General features: G+C 38.8%; 1 long non-coding RNA gene across 2 annotated transcripts in view; it reads left to right on the top strand.

Annotated features, from left to right (window-relative positions):
* Positions 1-22,647, top strand: part of LOC104007680 (uncharacterized) — a 265,188-nt gene that overhangs the window by 40,915 nt on the left and 201,626 nt on the right. The window contains exons 2-3 of one of the 2 annotated variants that reach the window (XR_010159280.1): positions 3,213-3,324; positions 10,862-11,182. This is a non-coding gene — a long non-coding RNA (uncharacterized LOC104007680). The remainder of the gene's footprint in view (positions 1-3,212; positions 3,325-10,861; positions 11,183-22,647) is intronic. The other variant, XR_681965.4, reaches the window with a different exon arrangement.

Raw genomic sequence — 22,647 nt, 5'->3', positions numbered from 1 at the left:
AGCCTGGGCAACAGAGTGAGACCATGTTAAAAAAAAAAAAAAAAAAAAAAAAAAAAAAGAGAAAGAAAGAAAGAAAAGAAAGGAAAGAAAGAAAGATAACAGTACCACAATTATAAAAGTTTACTTGCAACATGTGGAAGGAAGTACTGGGTAGTGGTTAGCATTTTTGTAGTTAGAGATCTTGATTTAAATTCAGACTGGCGCCTGATGGTAGTGTGGCCTGTGGACAACTTACTTAAACTTTTCTGTCTGCTCAGCTGTAAACTCTCTGCCTGGAATGGTGTCTGTCACACAGAAGGAATGGAATTAATGTTTGTTGAATGAATGAATAAAAGACTCATACAACATGCATAATTCTTTCCTAATGGGATTGTGGTAAGGATCAAATTAGACAATATCTAGTAGCTTATGACTATTAGAATATATCAAATATATCTGGAATTGAAACTGGCCTATATGTTGGGTAATGTAGAGTTACACATGCAAAGGGCAGCTTTTCCTAGGCCCTTGACACGTGTTCTAAGATTCAAAGTTATACCTGGGCATGTGTGGCCTCAGAGCTTCTGCTGTGTTGTCACCTCATGGATGGGTCATCTGTACCTCACAATCTTTAACACCCCTGCCCTGTGGATTATTATATACCTCATCCCATAACAGAGTGTATAGATGAACGATGTATAATCCCATATACGGTGATTAGGGAATTATTACTAAATGAAAATGAGAGAAAGCTAACAGAGGGTGAGAGGGATGTTAGGGTATCATTGCCTGGAATCCCTTTGCAACACATGCACCTCTTGACCCTCACTACAACATCCTTCTCTTGCCAGTCCAGCACAGTGGAGGTGTTGCAGGTTGCCAGCCCTAGGTATGCCCCCTCCACGTTCAGATCACACATTTTGTTAAGGTACAAAATCCTTGTTTTCTTTCTTTCTGTCTCCTTAAACTTAGGTGTAAATCTTTCTTTTTTCTTCAACTTTAATTTTAAGGTCATGGTTACACGTGTAGGTTTGTTACATGGGTAAATGTGTGCCATGGTGGATTGCAGCGCAGATCATCCCATGACCTGGGAATTAGACCCAGCATCCATTCAAAATCCTAGTTCTCTTATAAATCTAGTCATCATTTCCTGAGGTAAAACCAACGTGGGTGAATGTGGAGTATAGATAAGTAAAATTACATGAATTCAAGGAAGTTTGTCATTAAGTGAACAAAAACTGACACAGTACGCAGGAATTCCGATAAGGGATAAAATCCTTGGAGTGAACGTGGAGTTAGCACAGTATCTGCACATCCTTCTTAACCTTTAAGACTCTGCTTCATAATTGTAGAGGCAACAAGGTGGGCTGAGCAGATATGGAAACTGCCACTCCATTCCTCTGCCCTGCCTAGGTCTATACACAGAGAAACACTGGATAAAGTAGATATTAAAATATTACATCTTAGATAAGTTCAACTGAAAGAACAGGAACAAATTAGGAGTCTGATGCAAAGAGAAAACTCAAAGCCATTTTGATGAATGAAAGTGGATGCCAAGTAGTCCTTTGTGGTATGTGTTATGGGCTGGTCTCCCAACACCTACAAGGTGTTAGGAAGTTGGCATTGGACTCCTTAAATAGTGGAGCTTTCAAGGAATTGTGTAGTTCATGAATTATGAGTAAATTAACTGTATTCATTAGTAGCAATTCTTGGGCACAGTTGGATGCCAGATGACTGTACTAGACTGTGATAAACAGGCATCCACAAGAAATATGAGCACCTAAGACTGTGGGTGGGGCATGGATACACACTACTTGCCAGGGCAGGGACTTGGCTGAGAAGCCAGTGTTGAAACTAGCATGGAACCAATGAAACTCACCAAACTTTGCTAGAGGCACATACCAAACTGCCCTAGGCAGGAGGCTACCTGCCCCCCTCATTTCAAAGCAGAGGAAGCATTTCCACAACTTCTGCCAGAAATGAGCTCAGTCAAGTAATATAAAAAAACTCACCACCAATAGAGGCTCAAAACACAGAACAGCTGTGACCATTCACGTGCAGAATCTACAGACTGTTGAATTATATGAAGGAATTTTTCAAATAAATATTTTAAATAATCAGAGAAATAAATGGGACCTACGAAATAAATTCAGGATATTGGGGAAAAGCACAATTGGATTTATTAAGAACATAATAGTTCTAAAAATGGAAATATGATAGTTGAAGTATGATGATTGAAACTTAAACTAATTAATACATAAATGGTAGGCTAGACCCACCTAAAGAAAGCATTTGTGAATTAGAAACTAGATTTGAGGAACTCACTCAGAACGCAAAATAGTGGAAAAAAGAAATGGAAAATATGAAAAAAATTATAAGATGAATAAATTAAGTTAAAAAGTTAAACATAAGCATCAGTAGAAGTTCCAAAGGTGAATGGTAGGAGAACAGGGTACAGGCAGTGTTCAAAGTGATAATGGCTAGGAGTTTCCAGAACTGAAGAAAAGTAGATGGGGCAGAGGAAGGATTTACATCAGAGCTTACATTTTTCGAAGACCCTCACATGATCCCACGAATTGGGTTGGCTGCCCTTGATCTGTGCTCCAATTTTATGTATTTTGTCATTATCCCTGACACTCTAGGCTCAGGAGTGGTTTCTTATTTATCATGTACATCAAGTCCCTAATATCCTTGGCACATAAAAGCAGCTTAATGAATATATGTGGAGGAAGCAAAGAAGAAAGAAAGGAGAGAAGGAAAGAGGGAAGACAATGGAAGGAGGGAGAAAAGGAGGGAAGAATAAAGGCCTGGGTGAAGGAGGAGGAAGAGAAGGAGGAGGAGGAGCCTTAAAAACTAAAACAACTCCTGGAAACAGTTACACATATATGTGTGTATGCATATACCGAACATATATATATATATATATACACACACACCCATACATATCCACACATACACTGGGTATTGCATAACAAAACTTACAGTTTCACATACAAGCCTATTAAAATTTTTACATAAAGGACTTTATTTCCAGAGAGGTGGGAAAACAATTTCCAAAGTTGGAAATGCTATATACTCAACATCTTTTCAAAGTTCAGCCATGAAGAATAGTAACAAGTAACCAGTTATATCAAACACAAGTACAAAAGTTAACAAGTGCCGTGAACGCTTAGTACTAATTTGGTAAATGACATCCTGCCCTTTTTTTTTTTTTTTTTTTTTTTTTTTTTGAGGTGGAGTCACCCAGGCTGGAGTGTAGTGGTGCCATCTCAGCTCACTGCAACATCTACTTCCCAGGTTCAAGCAATTCTCCTGCATCAGCCTCCCAAGTAGCTGGAATTACAGGTGGGCACCACCACGCCTGGCTAACTTTTGTATTTTTAGTAGAGACAGGGTTTCATCATGTTGGCCAGGCTGGTCTCAAACTCCTGACCTCAAGCCATCTACCTGCCTCGGCCTGCCAAAGTGCTGGGATTACAGGCGTGAGCTACCGCACCTGGCTGGTGCCTGACTTTTGAATGTATCTTGAAGATTTGGGTGATTGAAGTATTTTAACTTTCTATTCAAAGTTGAACCAAGCTGTATCTGCACACCATTTAAAAGCTAACATATTCTACCCCCAGATACTCTGACTTCTCAGCAGTGGTTGACAAGATAAATGCTGATGTTCAATTTATAAAATAATTTTCTTTTTTAAGAGTGAAAATTTGAAGTTATAAAAGTCATGAGAAAAATGTTTGTGGAGGAATTTCAGTATATTTTATTGAATAAACTTTATTCTTTCAAAATAAATTTTAATAAATGTCATAGAAGTATTTGAGGAATAAACTTCCACATATTGAAGACCTCTGTGTAATGTTCTCCAGTGGTGATTCAAGTACATTATATCCTTTAATCTTCTCCCAAACCCCCCACTTTAGAGATGAAGAAATTGAGACCAAATGTGCTGTGTATATTGCCTAAGGTCACACAGTAGAAAAAAGTAAAGTTGACATAGGCGTGGCTGTCTTCGGATCTCTTCCTCTGTGCTTTGTCAAGTACAGATGTCATAGATTTATTGCCTGGATTGTTGTAACAGTCTGTGTGAGCCATGTTTGATATATTAACATGAGTACTGTGAACATTTAATGTGATATTCTTTCCTGTCCAGCAATGAGGGAGTACGTGATTGTGAATCCACCCTCCTGCTGTAAACTAAAATGAAACCAGATCAAATACATAAAGCAACTCTTTCAGACTTTAGATATAGGCCACACAGGACCATGTTCCCTAAGAAAGAAGAAACACCTACCTAAGTGAGTCAACAATCATTCTATTCTTTTGTCTGGAAGCAGTTTTTGGACCAAAGCGAGGGTTATAGAATCCAAGCAGATCATGGAGGTCTCACTAAGCTGATGGGGAGTTCAGACAGTGGAAAATCTGGGATGAATTCTAGAGTGTTGGATTGGAATTCAGGTTTTAATGTGAGCTCATGGTTTATAATATAGAAATAAATGTAGATGTAAATATGTGTTTGTATATACATGTATATTTTTCAGTCTTATCTACTGAGTGGGATTGGGAGCAGCAATAATCCAATTCTGATTAGCATAACTAGAGCCTAAATCTTGTCTTCCAACTACCATTTTCATCTAAAAGGAACTAGGGCTTCCTAAAAGAATGGTCAATTTCGGGGCTGGATCAGGAAAAGTACAACACAAGCCTAAGTTATCTTATTGTGCCGAAAAGTAACAAAATGTCAAAGAATGCAAAAGCTTAATGACAATAAAAAGAGAGAGAGAGAGAGAGACAGAGACCCTCTCAAAAACTGCAAAAGCTCCTACTGGTCTAAGCAGGGATAATTTGACTGTGAAAATAAATGTAGTCAGTAGTACATTCTAGCTCATTGAATTAAATAAGAAACCATGAGACCATAAAGATTTAAATAAATTAGTGAATCAATAAAAAGTTTAGTGAAGAATAGCATATTTGCATAGTTTCAAAGTAACTTCTCACAAAATACGTATTAATTACAAATTGGAAAGAGTAATGTCACCTGGCAGACAGGATCCTAAACAAGTGATCAAAGTGCACATCATGAGAGGAGGAAACAATTGATCTTGTGCACTCTCTGATAGGAAGCAACAAGAACACAGCACTACCTCTGATATTCCTGCCAAAGACATAGCACCCAAATGTAATGAGGAACAAGCATTAGACAGGTCCGAACCAGGGGGCTTTCTACAAAATAATTGGCCTGTAAATGCCAAAAGTGTCAAGCTCATGAAAATCAAGGAAATTTTGAGAAAATTTTCCAGACTAAAGCAGACTAAAATAAATGACTAAAAATAATGTAATGACTGTTTCTCAACTGAGTCCTCATTCTGTAAAGGTATTACTGGAACAATTGAAAATTGGCCCTGAGTATTCAATGGTAGCAATATATCAGTATCACCTTCCTGATTTTGATGGTATTATCTAGCTTATATAAGATTGAAATAATACAAGTTTATTTTCTGACCACAACACAGTTAAAATAGAAATCAATAGCAAAAAAAAAAAAAAATTCCTGGAAAAATCCTAAAGTATTTTGAAATTAAATAACATGTTTACAAATAATCCATGAATCAAGAAATAATAAGAAAATTATTAAAATTTTTCAAAATGAATAAGAATGCTAACAAAGTTGCAAGTTAGTAAAATTGAGAAAAGAAGTAAAAGCAAATATTGATCTGTTTAATGAAAATCTGTATTTATTACAGAGGTTGAATTTATAATAAAAGCTTTTCCAAAAAAGAAAATTCCAGGCCCAAATTGCTTTGCTGGTATATTCTACAAAATATAGTAGAAAAAAGTAATATAAGTCTTCTGTAAACTCTTTCAGAAAATAGAGAAAAAAGAATTCCCAATTTATTTTAGTAAACCAGCATAATCGTGGTAAGTAAACCAGAGAGGGACATTACAAGAAAAAAAAATTATGGATCAGTATCTCTCCTGAATATATCAGTTGAATGAAACACTTGGTATCTTGAAGGAATCATTTACAGAAAGAAAAAAAATGACTCCTCGAAGAAACATTCAGCAAGCAAAGATTTTTGAGCACAGCTTGGTAAAAATAAAATTGTTAAGCGGGCACAGACTAGAAGAGAAGACAAAAGCAATCAGTGTGAAAGAGTTCTCAGACTAGGTCATTGTCTGAGATTGCATGATATCATTGTCAAGCAATAATATACTTGTATTCATGTGATTTTTAAAAATTGAAATCAAGTTCACATAACATAAAATTAAAAATTTTAAAGTATACAATTCAGGGGCATTCAGTATCTTTATACACATAACCATCACCTTTATCTAGTTCCACAACATTTTCCTCACTCCAAAAGCACAATCTATGCCTATTTGCCCTTCCTCCAGCCCTAACAACCACTACTCTATTCTCAATATCTCTAGATTTACTTATTCTGGATATTCCATATAAAGTGAATCATATGATCTGTGACCTTTTGTGTCTGGTGATTTTGACCAGGGTCTTTACCCTTCGTGCATCTGATTTCTTTGCCCTGAAGGCAGGAGAAAATTATTTATTTCAAAATATCATTCAGTTAATTTAAGCCTAAATTAGAGCTCTGACTTGAGCTTGCATCTTGGAGAGTTGTAAGCAGAGCTCTTAGCACCTGTCTTGGAATGTTATAATGTCCAGTTTGAGTTAGTGGGTTGTGGTGGTGGTGGTGGTGGTGAGAACAGGATTGGAACCTTTACCAGGCCATATGCATGAAAGACCAAGCAGTGTGTTCCAAAGAGAGATCTGGGATTCAGGGCAGAAGCTATACTCTCAGAAAACATTTCTGCGGGCATCCCCACTGTGTGGTGAACAGGGCAACTGCATGGGAAATGGAAGCGCTGCTGCTAGCTCCTGCGTGGTTGCTGCATCAGTGAGCCCATAGGCCATTTCACTCATCTGGGTCCTGGATTTCTCATCATTAAATTGAGCAGGTTGGACTACATCATGTCCAAAGTTGCTTCCTATTCTACACTTTCTGGACTCTCAACTGGAATGCCATTCCCAGAAATAAATACAATGACTGTGGGAACAGACATGGTAGCCTGGAAGCTGATGGCCACAAAAGAAAATTTGCTGTGCTCTGTTATGTAATAAATTGTTACATAACAGTTTATTATGAGGAAAAGAGAGATGCATGACAGGATAGTCACCATTCACTTAGTGCTTTTTATGAGTTACTGTGGTAAACACTTAGATTTACTAATTCATTTGTATCTTACAAGAATCCATGATGTAAAAATTGTTATTATCCTCTTTAATTTCAGAAAGCTGAGGTTTAGAGAGATTAACTTTTTAATCTCTCTAGTAGAGACAGCTAGTAAGTGGGAGGTTGGCATGTCACCCATAGCTTATTTTCTTTTGGTAAATTCACTCATGGTGGTAATTAAACGGAGACATGTTGACTAAACAGAGACATGTCAGACAGGGCTCTTAGGATGGCCATGTGAATGTTCAACTTCTGAGACCTCAAAATTTCATTCAGTCAATAGTATTCCAAAAGCTATATTAAGAGAATGTTGGGCACTTTTTATGGAACTGGAGATTTCAATTCTATGTGTAATGCTCCTAACCCCTAACTCTGAATCTAGAGAGCACTAATTTAAACTCTCTCCCTCTTATTTATAACATCATTTGCCAGGAGGGATTGAATTGTGGATTGGCATTATGCACCTGGAAAGGTCTTCCAAATAGTATTAAATATATGACACTTTTGCATTGGTCATAAGTAACTTTTTAAGCATTTGTAGTTTATGAAAAGAGATTAAGTATAGAGTCTATTTGCAGCCTTTCAACTGGCTGCTAAATATCAATTATCTGTTGTTAGTCAGACAGTTACTGTATCAGTCAGAGCCCTGTAGGAAAGAAAGGGCATTCTCCAGCTGGAAACTTCAGTAAAGAGGCATTCCCAATGTTTAAGAGACTATTTACTCTAGTAAGGGAAACCAATGAGAGGTAATAAAACACTATGGGGCTAGCAATTGCATGGAACCGACATCAATCCTAGAAGGAGCAATTAATGCAAACTTGCTGAGTAACTGGAGGTAACTTCCAGCAACCTAGAGGTCAACCTACTGGACCTGTGGACTTCTGTAGAGAGGCATCTTACTTGTTGTAACCCACAGGGAGGGAACCAGTTGGATAATTGTACAGAACCTTTTCTCCAACCTCTGATTCACTGTTCATGCAGCCTATGAACAAACCTAGTCAGAAGAGGTAAGGGAACTTGTAGACACAGTTAGTAAGGGTCAGCTCCCAGAGTCAAGAGGAGTAGAGAATGGATATAGAAAGGCAAATGGAAATATTCCAGAAATATATTTTTATGTAGTCACATATACATTGCCATCTCTCCATGCCAACTATATCCCAGAAGATGGTGGATGAAAATGGGAAAGAATCTTGGAATTATCTTTCTGACATAAGCTCTGGCCATCTCTCATGCTAAAAATGCAAACAAGGGAAGATAATTATGCATTATATATTTACAGGATGGCATACAACAGATCAATGCTAAGAAAAATAAAGGTGATTTCCACTGGAAGATGACAACTTTGCCTGGTGCTGCTACTGGGTAGTTGACTAGTTAGTGGAGCTAGCTGAGCCCTCGTTAAGGCCATCAGGCCACTGCATTTATAACTATTAAAATATAATCCAAAGCGCTGTTTGAGGGAAAAAAACAATGAAAGTTGAGATTTGTCTAATAGATATACATACATATATATGTATATTATAAAAACAGATTTATTGAGATACAATTCACATACCATAAAGTTATTTATTTATTTATTTTTGAGACAGAGTCTCAGTTGCCCAGGCTGGAGTGCAGTGGCGCCATCTTGGTTCACAACAACCTCTGCCTCCCAGGTTCAAGTGATTCTGCTGCCTCAGCCTCTCAAGTAGCTGGGATTACAGGTGTGCACCACCATGCTCGGCTAATTTTTGTATTTTTAGTAGAGACGGGGTTTCACCATGTTGGTCAGGCTGGTCTCAAACTCCTGACCTCAAGTGATCTGCCTGCCTCAACCTCTCAAAGTAATTACAGTTCACTCTGAGCTGTGTCTGAGCTGGTATCCATGATGCAAGACAAAGTCTTCCCCCACTCTTTTCTCTCCTTTCCACAAGCAGAGGGAAAAGGTCTCTTTTAAAGCTATGAGCTGTGCAGCTTGGGGTTAGGGGAGTGGTAATGCCAGCACTCCCTTAGCCACCCCTCTGGTGTCTCTGTAGGTGGCATGCCCCCCCCCCCCCAGTTTATTGTCTCTGGGCCCAGTTTAACATTAGGACTTACCAAGGATTTCCTGTCCATGTCACCTAGATTGTCTTTTTAGTTTAGGTAGAACTCCAGAGTACTTTAGCCCACTGTAGTGAGGTTTGTAGGAACTGACGTTTGGGCCACTGGGATCAGTGATACCCCTCTGGTTAGGGATGGTTTAAATGCTCCCTCCACGGGTGAGTGTCAGCTGAGTTTGGTTTAGTTTTGTTTTCTGTTATAATATGGCAACAATGAGTTCAATGCCTCATAAATGCTGTGTCTTCCTCACCCCAGCATGGCAAAATGCTGTCTGCACCTCATTGCCACTGTGGGGAGATGGGGAAGGGGTGGCGTTGGTGATTCAAGATTGTTTTTCCTATCTCTTCAGTGATACGAAGTTAAAACCAGGTACTGTGGGTGCTCACCTGATTTTTGGTTCTTATGAAAGTGCTTTTTTTGGTGTAGATAGTTGTTAAGTTGGTGTCCTTATTGGGGGTGCAATTGGTGGAGGCCTCTTTTCTGCTAACTTGCCCTGCCCCTCTGTCCTTACCACTTATTCGTGTGTCCTTTGGGCCTCAGTCCTATGTTTTTATGCTATATCTGGCTATCTAAGACCTCCAGCGTGGTATAAAATCCAGGTCTTTGTTCATTAAATAGCCCATAATCTGAATATATTTTTAAGTTTTAAAATCTCAGCTCTTACTAAAACACTTCTTCTGGGTCCTATTCTGATGGAGTCTGCATAACAATTTGATGTGCAAACTGAGAAACCAATCCAAGAAAGGCTGTGTTTAATGGTGAATATATGTTTAATACAGTGCCCCATTTGCAATATGAAAGGGATATTCAATAGTTCAACACACACAAGTGTCTGAAGTAGGGGACTCTTTGCTTACACCTATCAAATTGCAGTGGAAACCATCTTGACTACTCTGTAATATGATATCAGGGTTTTTTTTAAATTGTCTTTAAACAGTCATTCATTTATTTAAACAAGCATTTATTCAATGTCTGCTACACGCCAGGTATCATGTAGTATTAAGCACAATGAGAAAAAGCAATTTTGTCACCCACAAGATGCTCACAATCAAGATGTTCTGGACCATGTCAAAGGTATACAATGGAGTGAGGTCTATGAGTGTGGAATGCCAGGGGCTATTAGAATGGAGAACAAGAGCAACAATTTCAAATTGGGAAGCAGAAGGTGATGGAGATTCAGAAAAAGCTTTCTGAGTTGACTCTTGAACTGAGCTCTGAGAAGCTAGTAGGAAAGAGTTAAGTGAAGAAATGGGGAAAGGTTTTTCAGACCCCCAAATTGGCATGACAGCATGGGACATTTTGGGAATAAGGACAGGGAATGCCTGTGAAAAGCACCAAAAGCTGAGTCTGAAAAGTGAGTCAGGAATAGAATCTTAAGATCACTGAAGGTCAAGCACAGGACTTTGGACTTTATACTGAAGGCAATGAGGAGTAATTTTTATGTGTAATACAACCCAATAAATTACCCACAATGTGTTTGAGTTTGTATTACTCTGATAAAAATTGTAACAGAGATAATACTTTATAGTCACTGTGCTATTTCATTTTCATTCTAGGCACACAACAAGACATTCTCCAGATCACCTGGCATCTATCTGGGGCCACAAGGTTTTTTTTCTGCCAACGGAATATGTGCAGAAGTGATGTATATGACCTCAGAGCCCAGCCTCTAAATATCCTGTGTCATGCTCCACATTCTGTCCATTCATCTCTCAGTTAACTAAATAGAAGTGATGCAAGGGAGGACTCCAAGGAAGCCCTAGGGATCATGAAGCTACAGAATGGGAGAATTGCTGTCACCACAGTTCTGGAAGAAGAATTGTTCAGGAGAACAGCCATTGGACTATGGCATGCCAAAGAAATAAACCTCTGTTGTGGTAAGTCTGGGATTTGGCAATTGCTTTTTAGAGCAGATAACATGAATTACATTAATACAAGAAAGTCCAGCAGATCCTCAGCAAAGGAGTAATATAATCAAGTTTTTATGTTAGTAAGATTCCTCCAGCAGCTGCGGAAAGCATGAAGTAGAGATGGTGTGAGAAACTTGAAGGGAGGGAAGTCAGTCATGTGATTAGTGCAACCGTGCAAGCAGGAAACGATGTCTTGAATCACAGCAAGGGCAGTAAAGATGACAAGACGATGCAATTACAGGATGTTAACAGGACAGAGTCAAAGTGTTCAGTGATTAGCTTCATGGATCTAGAGCAGTGGTTCTTAAATTTGGCTGTACTCTAGAATCACCTGAGAAGCTTTTAAAAAGGACAATTACCTGGCTGCACCTGAGATCAGTTAGATCAGAATAAATATTGTTTTTACACTCCTCAAAAAATTCTAATGGACAGCCAAGGATGAGAACCATAGGTATAGAGCAGTAGTTCTCAATATGTGGCCCCTGGATCAGCAGTATATGTATCATTTGGGAACTTGTTAAAAATGCAAATTCTTATGCTGTACCTAGGGTGAACAACTAGTCTGGCTTACCTGAGACTGAAGAGTTTCTTGAGATAAAAAAGCTGGGCAAGGTGGCACACATGTATAATCCCAGCACTTTGGGAGACCAAGGCAGGAAGATTGCTTGAGCCTAGGAGCTCAGCACCAGCCCCAGCCTGAGCAAAATAGCAAGACCCCTATCTCTACAAAAATTTTTTTAAAAAAATAGCCAGGCATTGTGGTGTGCACCTGTAGTCCCAGCTACTTGGGAGGCTGAGCTGAGAGGTTCCCTTGAGTCCAAGAGTTTGAAGCTTGCAGTGAGCCATAATCATGTCACTACACTTCAGGTTGGGCAACAGAGTAAGACTCTGTATCCAAAAAAAAAAGGGAGGCTGGAGAGAGAAAAGACTTTTAGTGCTAAAACTCGATAGTCCCAGGAAACGTGGGATAGTTGGTCATTTTAATCTGACACATCAGACCTACTAAACAGAAACTCTGGAGGTGAGGCGTAGCTATCTACATTTGAAGACCACTGGTATAGCGTATTCTGAAACTGCATACTTAAAGGCTGTTTTAGTCCATTTTGTGATGCTTATAACAGAATATCTTGAACTAGGTAATTTAAAATGAACAGAAATTAACGGACTCATGGTTCTGGAGGCTGGGAAGTTCAAGATTGAGGGGCTGGAATCTGGCAAACCACCTTTATAATCAGCGTTAATCCATTCTTGAGAGCCAAGCCCTCATGATCCAAACCTCCCATTAGGCTTCTCTCCCAACACTGTTGCATTGGGGATTAAATTCCAACACCTGCTTTCTGGGGGACACATTCAGACCATAGCACATACTGATAAACAACCACATGGAAAATGTGGCCTGAAGAGAGTGAACAAAGGGAAAATTATGGGGGAAAGGAAAACATCTCTTTTTTTCAACAGAATGACTATGGAAACAAACAGAAGCATGCCTATTGTATTTTCAAAACTTTCCTAACATTATTATCTAATATAATGAAACCAGATAAAGGCTAACATTTATCCAGACAGAACTTCTGAGTTCATAAAATTTAACTAGCCAAATGACGATTTTTAGTGATCATGCATTTTTAGTTCCCTCATTTTACTTTAAGGAAACCGAGACTCAGAAAAGTTAAATGATATATCCAAAGCCTCACTGCACTTATATGGCAGTGTCAAGATCAGACTGATATTTCCTCCAGGCAAGGGTTATGTTTTTACTTAGTTGTATCATCAGCCCATAGCAATGTTTGGCACATAACAAGCTCTTGCCAATCCGTTAAATGAATACATGAATGAAGACTCTAAGATCTCTTGCCAATGCTCTTTGCACAAACTCAAAATTCCTTTAAATCAGGTCACGTTGTTCTCAGTGTCATACTGGTTGGAGGTACCCAAGTTAGCTGTTTAGTCTTGAGGACTCAAAATTAAAAAATGTTTTGAATTAAATTAATTCTTTCTTTCTAATTGGCAGCCTTTCTTGGGCATTGGTTTTGTTTTGTTTTATTTTCGCAGTACTGATTGTCTGGGCATTAAGCCTATTTGGAATTAACTTGCATTTGTTTTCTCTTGCACAATTTCAATTTAATATAAATGTGGTCAGTTTATAAATTGTTGTAGTTATTACTTTATTTACTAGAATAAAAATGTCCTAATCTAGCACAGACCTTGTTAACCATAACGGGGTTAAGTCAGACCTCTGAGTTTTCCTTCTGCCTCTTACTAAATGATCCTAATACTTTGGATAAACAGTCGGTCAAACAAACACAAACACACCCACTACAACTAGAAGTGAATTTAGGGATCAGCTCTTGTGGCCTCATTTCGATACATAAGTTGAACAACAATCTACTGTGGTTTGCCTGGCAATATCGTCCCAGTGTAATTATTAATAGGGCCCCCCTTCATTGCTAAGTGTCCCCATTTGGACAATTAATTATGTGATCACCCACCATATAAGGAATTTCAAGTCTGGAGAGTTGATGTGATCTAACCCTTAGACATGCAGTAGGTTAGTGACAGAACTGGACAAATTTTTAAAAATTGCTTTTCTTTACCACTTTACATATTAATCTGCTTTTCTAACAGTTCAGAAAGGGATGGTTTTTAGTTTCCAGTTTTGATTATAAATATCACTGCAATAATTTCACAAAAGTATAGCATGTCTACATTTCCCACTTAGAATCCTAGAGGATTTCACAAGATTAGTTTCGGTCTAATGGCATTGTATTTAAAGTTTCTGATTTTAAAATTCAACTTACATAAAACAATCTCATGCCAGCAGTAGGGTGGTGGAGAAGCATATAGATTCGGCAGCCAGATGCCTGTGTCTACATCCCAACTTCATCAATAACCAGCTCTATGGCTCTCATTATTTTGTGTTTCAGTTTCCTCATTTGTAAAACAGGAATGATGATGGTAACAATAGTATCTAATTCCTAGAGTCTTTTGAGAACAAAATAATTATATGTGAGTTGTATGTAAAGGACATACTGTCACCTGGCACATAGCAAGCACCATGCATGTCTTAGCTTTGAACACTGTTTTTATTATCTCATCTGCCGTGAGCCACTCTTCCCTGATGTGCACTTCATACTCCTGCAGTGATAAACCTTGGCCAGATCATGTAGCTTTATGAACCCTGCATGCTCCCAGAAGTGAGTATTACAAAGGCAGAGGCTTTGTGACACTGTATCCCAAGTAACCAATTTCCATACTGGTTACTTGTATCCCAAGTATGGAAAAGACAACAAGGTAGGCTCTTAATACATACTTCTTAAATAAAAAGGAATAAAAGGATGATTAAGTTAGTTGACCTATATAGAAGACAGCTACTCCTGTTCCACATTTCTCTTGTAACTTCATCTCACCTCCTTTAAGAAAAATAAATCCCACAAAACCCTGGATTTTGCAAAGAATCTTGCAAAGAGTCTCTGACTAAGGAATGGAAGAAGACAAACTGAATGAAGAGGCAGTTAGGGATGCGGACACTAGGGATAGAATCCGATAGGGAATTTTCCTGCTCTTTTGGTGGTCCATTGTACACATATCTTTAGAATTTTAAAATCTCATTTTTCTACACTGCCTGTAATTCTAAAGGTTGGACAGTAATTTACATTAATAAGTATCTTCTTTGAAAGACCAGAAAACCTATAGGGAGGGTGAAAGTATTATTAGTCAAAAACATTCATACATTTGAGTTCCATCTGATTACACTTTTCCTGACACCAGGTAATTCACTTGCACTGAATTTATTGGAGGTTTTTACTGCTAAAGTGGAGAAGATGGAAGGAGGAATAAAAAATTTTGGAGCATGGTATACTTCATGGATCAGGGATCAAGCCTGGAAGTGATTCTCAGACAGGCTTAGAACCTGGAGAGAGAGGAAGTAAGAGATAAGAAAGAGGTATAAAAGGAGAGAGGGATATTAAAATAATATGCTTTCTTGGTTCCAGGATTTATTTTTCTAGAGCCATCGTTAAACATAAGAAAGAGAAGGAAAGTTAATTTTTCTGACTTATTTTCTCTCATAACTATGTGGACACTGCTTCCGTCATAGAGTTTATAATAAATAATAAGAATAGCAGAAAAAATTACATATATATATGTATATATATATGCAGACATACAGGCAAGAATGAGTCATTTATTTAAAAACACAGCTGGACATAATGAGGGAGAAATTATTGTTAACTGATCTATTGTAATCAAAGGCGATAGAGGTAAGGCAAGTTCAAAATAACCAAGAAGCCAAATATTTCTAGACCTTAAGCTTCTTGGATATGGAAACTAAGTCTTAGTTATTACTGGGTTACCAGCATCTGGCCCAGGGCCTAGCACAGGGCCTCTGTAGAATGAATGAGTGGATGAATTTGGCTTCACAATCAAGGCAGTGACATGTTTATTTTCCCTTTCTCATTTTTCTCCTCTCTTCCCCCTTTCACCTTTCTCTTGGCTTGCATCTGGTCCCTTCTTGACTTACTTCTATTTTCTGAGGTAAGAATTCTTCGAAATTTTTTACCCCAGCTTATGTTAAGGCCACAGACTATGTGGAATCCCAAACAAACAAACAAACAAAAAAGAGTGGAACAACCACCGAGCCCAACAAAGGGCCCACATAGAAGCAAGACCCACTACAGTGCTCTGCCCTTAAAGACAACGTCCTCCTTTTCAGCTTTGCTTTTTGGTTCAGATTTTTGAGAAACTCTTATTGGCTGCTGGACAGTCAGTGGTTTTGCTCTCTTGGATTAGGTGTACTCCTCTGGTGCAATCAGCTGTGAACAGTAGGGATGGAGTCAGCTAGGCCTAGGTGTTCCTGCCTTGGGTTGACAGAAGAATGCTGTGTTAGTTTGCTAGGGCTGCAATAACATGGTATCAGACACTGGGTGGCTTAAAAATCAGAAATGTATTTTTTCACATTTCTGAAGACTTGAAGTCTGAGATCAAGATGTTAAGCCATAAAGGAATGGTCTGTCTATTCCAGGCTTCTTTCCTTGGCTTATAGATGGCTGTCTTCTCCCTGTGATGTTCACATCATCATCCTTCTGTTAGGTGACTGTCCAAATTTCCTCCTTTTATAAAGGTACCAGTCATATTGGATTAGGCCTCACTCTAATGACTTAATTTTAACCTAACTACATCTGTAAAGATCATGTCTGTAAATATGGCCACATTCTGAAGTGCTGGAGAAACTTAAGCATATAAATTTTGTGTAGGGCAGTGGGGAGTAGTGCATTTCAGCTGCATTCTTTTAAAAAAATTTTTTGTAATTTTAGATTTTGGGGGGTACATAGTGGGTGTATGTATTTATGGGATACATGAGATATTTTGGTACAGGAATGCAATGCGTAAAAATCATGTCATGGAAAATTGGGTATCCAGCCCCTCAAGCATTTATCCTTGGTATTAGAAACAATCCAATTATATCCTTTTAGTTATTTTTAAGTGTACAATTAATTTATTATTTACTATAGTTCCCTTGTTATGCTATCAAATACTAGGTCATTCATTTTTTTCTATTTTTTTGTGTGCCCATTAACCAACCCCACCTCTCCTCCATCCTCTCCGCTACCCTCCCCATCCTCCAGCAACCATCCTTCTATTCTCTATCTCCATGAGTTCAATTGTTTTGATTTTTAGGTCCCACAAATAAGTGAGAACATGTGATATTTGTTTTTCTATGCCTGGCTTATTTCACTTAACATGATGACCTCCAGTTTCAGGTGCATTCTGTAATACAGTAGCAGAGAAGTGTGAGCATCTTTGGTATTCCTATTAATGAAGGTTCTACCATGACTGATTATCTAGGGAAAGCAATTGAATGATACAAGGAGCATAGAGTTTTGGACATAATTTTCTACAATCCCTTGTAAAATGAAAACATTTATTTCCAAAATAGTTAGAAAAGATATATTTTCCCAAAAAGAGGGCTATCAAATTCTCTTTATCATTCTTGACATTTATTAAGATATCTAAAACTATTCCTAATGATGTAGGAAGTCATCTGTGTCCCCTGTTCATTTTTGAGGTGTGTCACATATGGGGTATAGTAATTATTCCTGACATGGGAGGCTGGCCCTTGATGTTTCAGAGAACACAAAACCAAATCAGCATAAAAAACCACTTCCAAGGCATACCAAATTAAGCTCATGTTCAGTTTTCAATTATTCATCATCCCCAGGGCAGGAGGAATAGATGCCAGAATCTAAACAATGGAAACAAGCAGTCTGGGTTCGGACTCTGTGGTATAGAGCTGTGTACATGGAGTAGAAACAAGAAGAATGTGACAGAATGAATATGCAGTTCTAGCACCACTGCTGCTGCCTTTGAACCCTACCAGGCAACAGCAGCCTCAATCAGTGGAATCACAGTTCTCATAGTCTATGCACATGCACAGCAAGCAGGGGACAAATATGAAAACAAAATGAGGAAAGGAAGGAGATGCAAGTGAACAATTTCGGAATACTTGGAATCCGCCCATGTATCATCGGAAGAGTAGGGACATAACATCATGGGACGCTTACTGTGGACCAAGTAGAATCTAAAAGTCTAAGTACTTCCCTCTGTACCCTGATTCCCTTATCTTTACCTAAAAGTGAGAAACTAATATATATATATATATATATATATTTATATATGCATTATATATCTCATATATATCTTATATATATAGTCACAATTCTCACATCCACATTATCTGCTGTTTAGTTTAGCCCTAAATCAGGAAAAGAGCGGTTTCTAGGTCATAGTGGAGCTATGAACATGAAGATGAGCTTAGCTGGAGCACCAGTGGGTGACAGTACCTCACAGTGCCTACCGTTATTTTCTAGGGCAACAGTGATATATATCCCCTCATAGAGTTAATTAACACTGCAAGCTCAACTGCCTCATAGCAGTAATAAATGAACTTGGTAATGATAAGGCTGACCCACAAGCCCTTTCCACTGAAAAATTAAAGGGTGGTACTTTTTCTTTTGTTCTAAACGTTGAAATTTGATCAACAATTTTATTTCTGTAGAATTTTGTAAAGATTCATGGGCTAAAGTTTGAAATTCAGAAGAGAAAGGGTTTAGAAAGATCTTGGAAAAGGCACTCTGTGTTTTACCAACATACAGGTAATATTTCATTTCTTAATGAAAGTGTAGGAGAGAGAAAGGAGCTTATTTAATGAGTACTTAAGAGTCAGAATTTCTTCCAGAAATATGAATTTTCCCATTAAACTCACAACCATTCTATGAAGTACATTATCTTTGTGCCAGAGTATGAACATAATTGTTTAAGTATGAAAACTTAGCACTGTTTTTCATTTTCCTTCTTTTTTTTTTTTTCTACATTGTGAAGTCAAAATGTAAAATTTCCTCCTTACCCTCCACTCACTGGGAGGGTTTGAAAATTCCTTCTTCCAATCCTTGATGAAAAAGAAACTCATTTTTTGTTGGTTGATTTTCCTTGTAATGGGCCACTGAGGTCAATTAGGAAACAAACAAAAAGAATAGAGATATTTCCCAAAGAAGCAGAGTGACTTGGAAGAAAAGGGAAGTAGACAGGAGCCCACTCCTCCAAGCCCTTATGCCCCCGCCTATAAAGAAAAAGAGAACTCCCTCACTAGGGTTGATGGACAGAGGGCTGAAGCACTGGAGCAGGGTACTCATAACACTTTTCCCTGGCACAAACTCCTGGGAAGCTGAAAGACTCCAGAGAAGAGTGCCTGATACTGCCAGGACCAAGACTTATAGGACCTTAAACAGATCCTCCACATTGACCTAGATGCCTTCATTCTTCCCTGCAGCCTGACTGTATTTCAGATAGGTTTCTTTCTGACTGTTAAGTCCCCGGCATCTTTTTTCTTAGTGCATTTGCCCTAGAAAACTTGCAATTTCAAGTTATTTTTCTGCCCCTTTGAGATATAAATCTCTCAGCCTCTTGCTAGTTTTACACCCAAAGAATGTAATTTTCAAGGACCTGTGAGTCATCCCCTTGAAATGTAATCATCAAGAAAGATAGGGTCCTATCTCCTCATCTTTGTAGGAGGGTAGGGGCCTGACTTATATCGCGCCAGTGAGAAAATACCAAAGACCTAATCACATTCGTCGATCTCCCCACTCAATGGTCCTCCAATACTTTTCCAGCAGCTCACCCCAATGCTTAAAAGCTGTCTTGCTTTTCATTCCAACAAAGTTGAGTTCAACATCTCTCCCCTATTGTCATAGTCTTGATCCCTATTGCAATAGTCTCGAATAAAGTTTCCTTGCCTATTTAAGTTTTCTCAGTGTAATTTTTCTTTGATGACACCCTAAGGCTGGAAGAAAAGAACACGAAGAGGGGGTTATGGAGACATTCACATGGACACTTCAGAAGAAACCTATGTGGAGAAATGACCAATAACCAGAAAGACCCTCTACTTAACTCTTTGACACTGCATAAAATACAAAATGTGGCATAGACTGGGGGGCCTTCTGCATGACTTTTAAGTTTCCTATCATCAGTTCAGCAGAATGGGAGCTCATGGTAAAGATACACACAATAAAGTGTTCCTTCTCACCCTCACAGCTGTTCATGCTGTTGTCACTACCATGATGCCCTTTTGTGATGGACTGAATGTTTCTGTCCCCGTATAATTCATACTTTGAAGCCTTGCCCTACAATGTGATGGTATTTGGACATATGGCCTTTGGGAGGTAACTAGGTTTAGATGAGGTCATGAGGGTGGGCCCCCATGATGGGATCAGTGCCTTTATAGGATGACGAAGAAGGGAAAGATAGGAGCTCACCCACCTCACCACATGAGGGCCCTCACCAGAACCCAACCACACTGGCACCATAATCTCAAACGTGCAGCCTCCAGAACTGTGAGAAATCAATTTCTGTTGTTTAAACCACCCAGTCTATGGCATTTCGTCAAGGCAGCCTGAGTTAAGTTGCTGATCAGTGGAGAAAGAGCAAACAGAGGCTCAGATTTAGTTCATGAGTCAAGAGATATGAGGATGGGGTAGAGCCATCTGAAAAAGAGAAGCCAAGAAAAGTTAAGGAGGTTAAGTAACAGACTGGTAGATGAGAAATAATCACCTGGGGAAGTGGAGGAAGAGTTCATGAGAAATTACAGGTAAGACGGGATGTTACAAGAGATGAGGCACAAGGAATCATGCTTAATTGTGGAAAACGGGCAGGGTTGGCCTAGAATTATTTTCAATACATCAAATTACTTTTGCATCATGACATAATAATAATAGTGATGCTAATATCTTATGACTACTGAGGACTTTTATAGTCTGGGTTTTTACATTGCAGTCCTTTTTCCACAATAATAACATGAAATTTAGATAACATAAGACACAGAACATTAATCAAACCACCATTCACTCAGTAGTTTCAAATCATCTCTTTTCCTCATCCTTCTCATTGTTTATGAACAACCATCCTTCTCATCATTTGTGAATAAGCCCTGACAATCTCTAAAATAGTGGATTCCAACCACTTCTCACCTTCTCCACAGCTGTGGACCCAGGCCACCCTCATTTCTCCCTTAGACTATTGCAACAGCCTCCCCTCTGGTCTCCCTGTTTCCATGCTTGCATGCCTATGATCCACTCTCCAGAGAGGAGCATGAGTAAGTTAAAAATTGTATATTTTATCGTTTCACTCCACTGCTTGAAACCATCCAGTGGCTTCCCATTACCCCTAGATGAAATTCCTAATTCCTTATCGTAATGTAATCTGCTTCCTGCCCACATCTTAGGCCACATTTCATATCTCTGCTTTAGAATAGTCTCATTTTCTATATCTCATACACAGTATGCCTTTTCCTCAGCTTTTTTGCCTCCTCATTATTTGGTTCTTAGCTTCAATGTCCCCATTTCAGACCAGTCTTTCCTGATATGTCTAGCTGCATAGCCCAGTCACTCTTAATCCCACTGCCCTTTCATCAATATCCTTCTATTTGAAATTGTTATTTACTATTTATGTAATTATACGTTACCCCTCACCCCCAAATCTAATGAAGGCAGGGCTTCCATTTGTCTCCTGTGCATTGATATGCCCCCAGTACCAGAGTAGGGGCTCAAGTTCCTTGACTGAAGCCATTCAATTACAAGCAAAAGATCTGAAAGTCAAGAGAGGTTCTGATTGTCACCGAGTTTATGCTATTTAAGTCGTGCCATAATCCTTTATAGTGTATCCCTATTTCTATGCATCCCAAATATCTCATGATGCTGGATCCAGATCTTTGGATGGGGTTCAAGGCTGACTCTTTGTCCTGCCTCCCCATCTAGCCTCAATTCTCAGCAGTTCTCTCCCCTGTCTCTCGTCTTTGCATGCTTCTGTATGCTAGGATTTGTGACTTCTCTAAGTGCCTCAGATTTTCTGGTTGGAATGCCCTCACACTTGTCCTTCTGCCAGAAATACCATTTTCCTTCTTTCTGAACCTGCATGAGTCTTACACACCTTATGATCTCAAGGGTAATCACCTCCTTTTCCTGACAGGATTGACTATGAAGCTAATGTTTCTGCAGCAGATGTCTACATGCCCTCGGACTTATGTGTGCATGTGATGGGAAGTACTGCGTATCTACCAAGCTTCTAACAGCCAACAACTGCCTCTCTTTGCCTGAAGGCCTTCTGAAGCTCACTCTTTGCTTCTCATATGCAGGTGGAGAATGCTGGGAAGCTTATGGCCCTCCCAGACTTTGAGGTGTGTGTTCCACACTGTTACGCTGAGTTCCCCAGCAGTGGCTCACAGCAGTACCTTGCTTTATATTGCATCCATTATTGGTGGCCTTTCCTTCCTTTCTCACTTTTTTTTTTTTTTAATTCCCAACTGGTGTTTCCTTCACCTCCCAAATAAATAATGTTCACTCAAATCCTTGTATTAGGTCTGGTTCTTGGGGGAAGCAAAACTAAGAAAGAATCCCATCACACTTATCTCAGTATGTTATAATTATTTGTTTGCTGTTGACCTGGCTAGAGTGCTTTCAAGAGCAAGGTTTGCATTTTCTATCTGTATTCCCTGCACTTAGCAAAAACATGTGCCTAGCAAGCATGGAGTAAGTGTTCACCAAATCAGTGAACAGTGCTTAATAGATACCTGCTGAGCTGAACTAGAAAATAGGATTTCTTAATCCAAGAGGGAAGGAGACATGTATTTCTCACGTGACTTGGCTTGGGGATGCTTTTTCAGTTTCTTGGAGCATTTCTGCTAGAAACTGTTGGTGGATATTTATAAGATAACTTTTTTCAACTCTTATTTTGTTCATTCCTTAGCACTGATTATTCATAACATAATTTAGTAGCTCTCAGTGGTCTGGGTTGCTCTTCAGAAATGGACAAATATGCTGTGATTAATCTCAGAAAATTCCTTTTCTTTACCTTACAACATAGCCATCGCTTCAGGGTAGTGAACT

The sequence above is a fragment of the Pan troglodytes genome, chromosome 7 (genome assembly GCF_028858775.2).
Source record: "Pan troglodytes isolate AG18354 chromosome 7, NHGRI_mPanTro3-v2.0_pri, whole genome shotgun sequence".
Lineage (NCBI taxonomy): Eukaryota > Metazoa > Chordata > Mammalia > Primates > Hominidae > Pan > Pan troglodytes.
The sequence above is the reverse complement of the archived record's forward strand: the minus strand, read 5'-3'. Positions and strand labels throughout refer to the sequence as shown.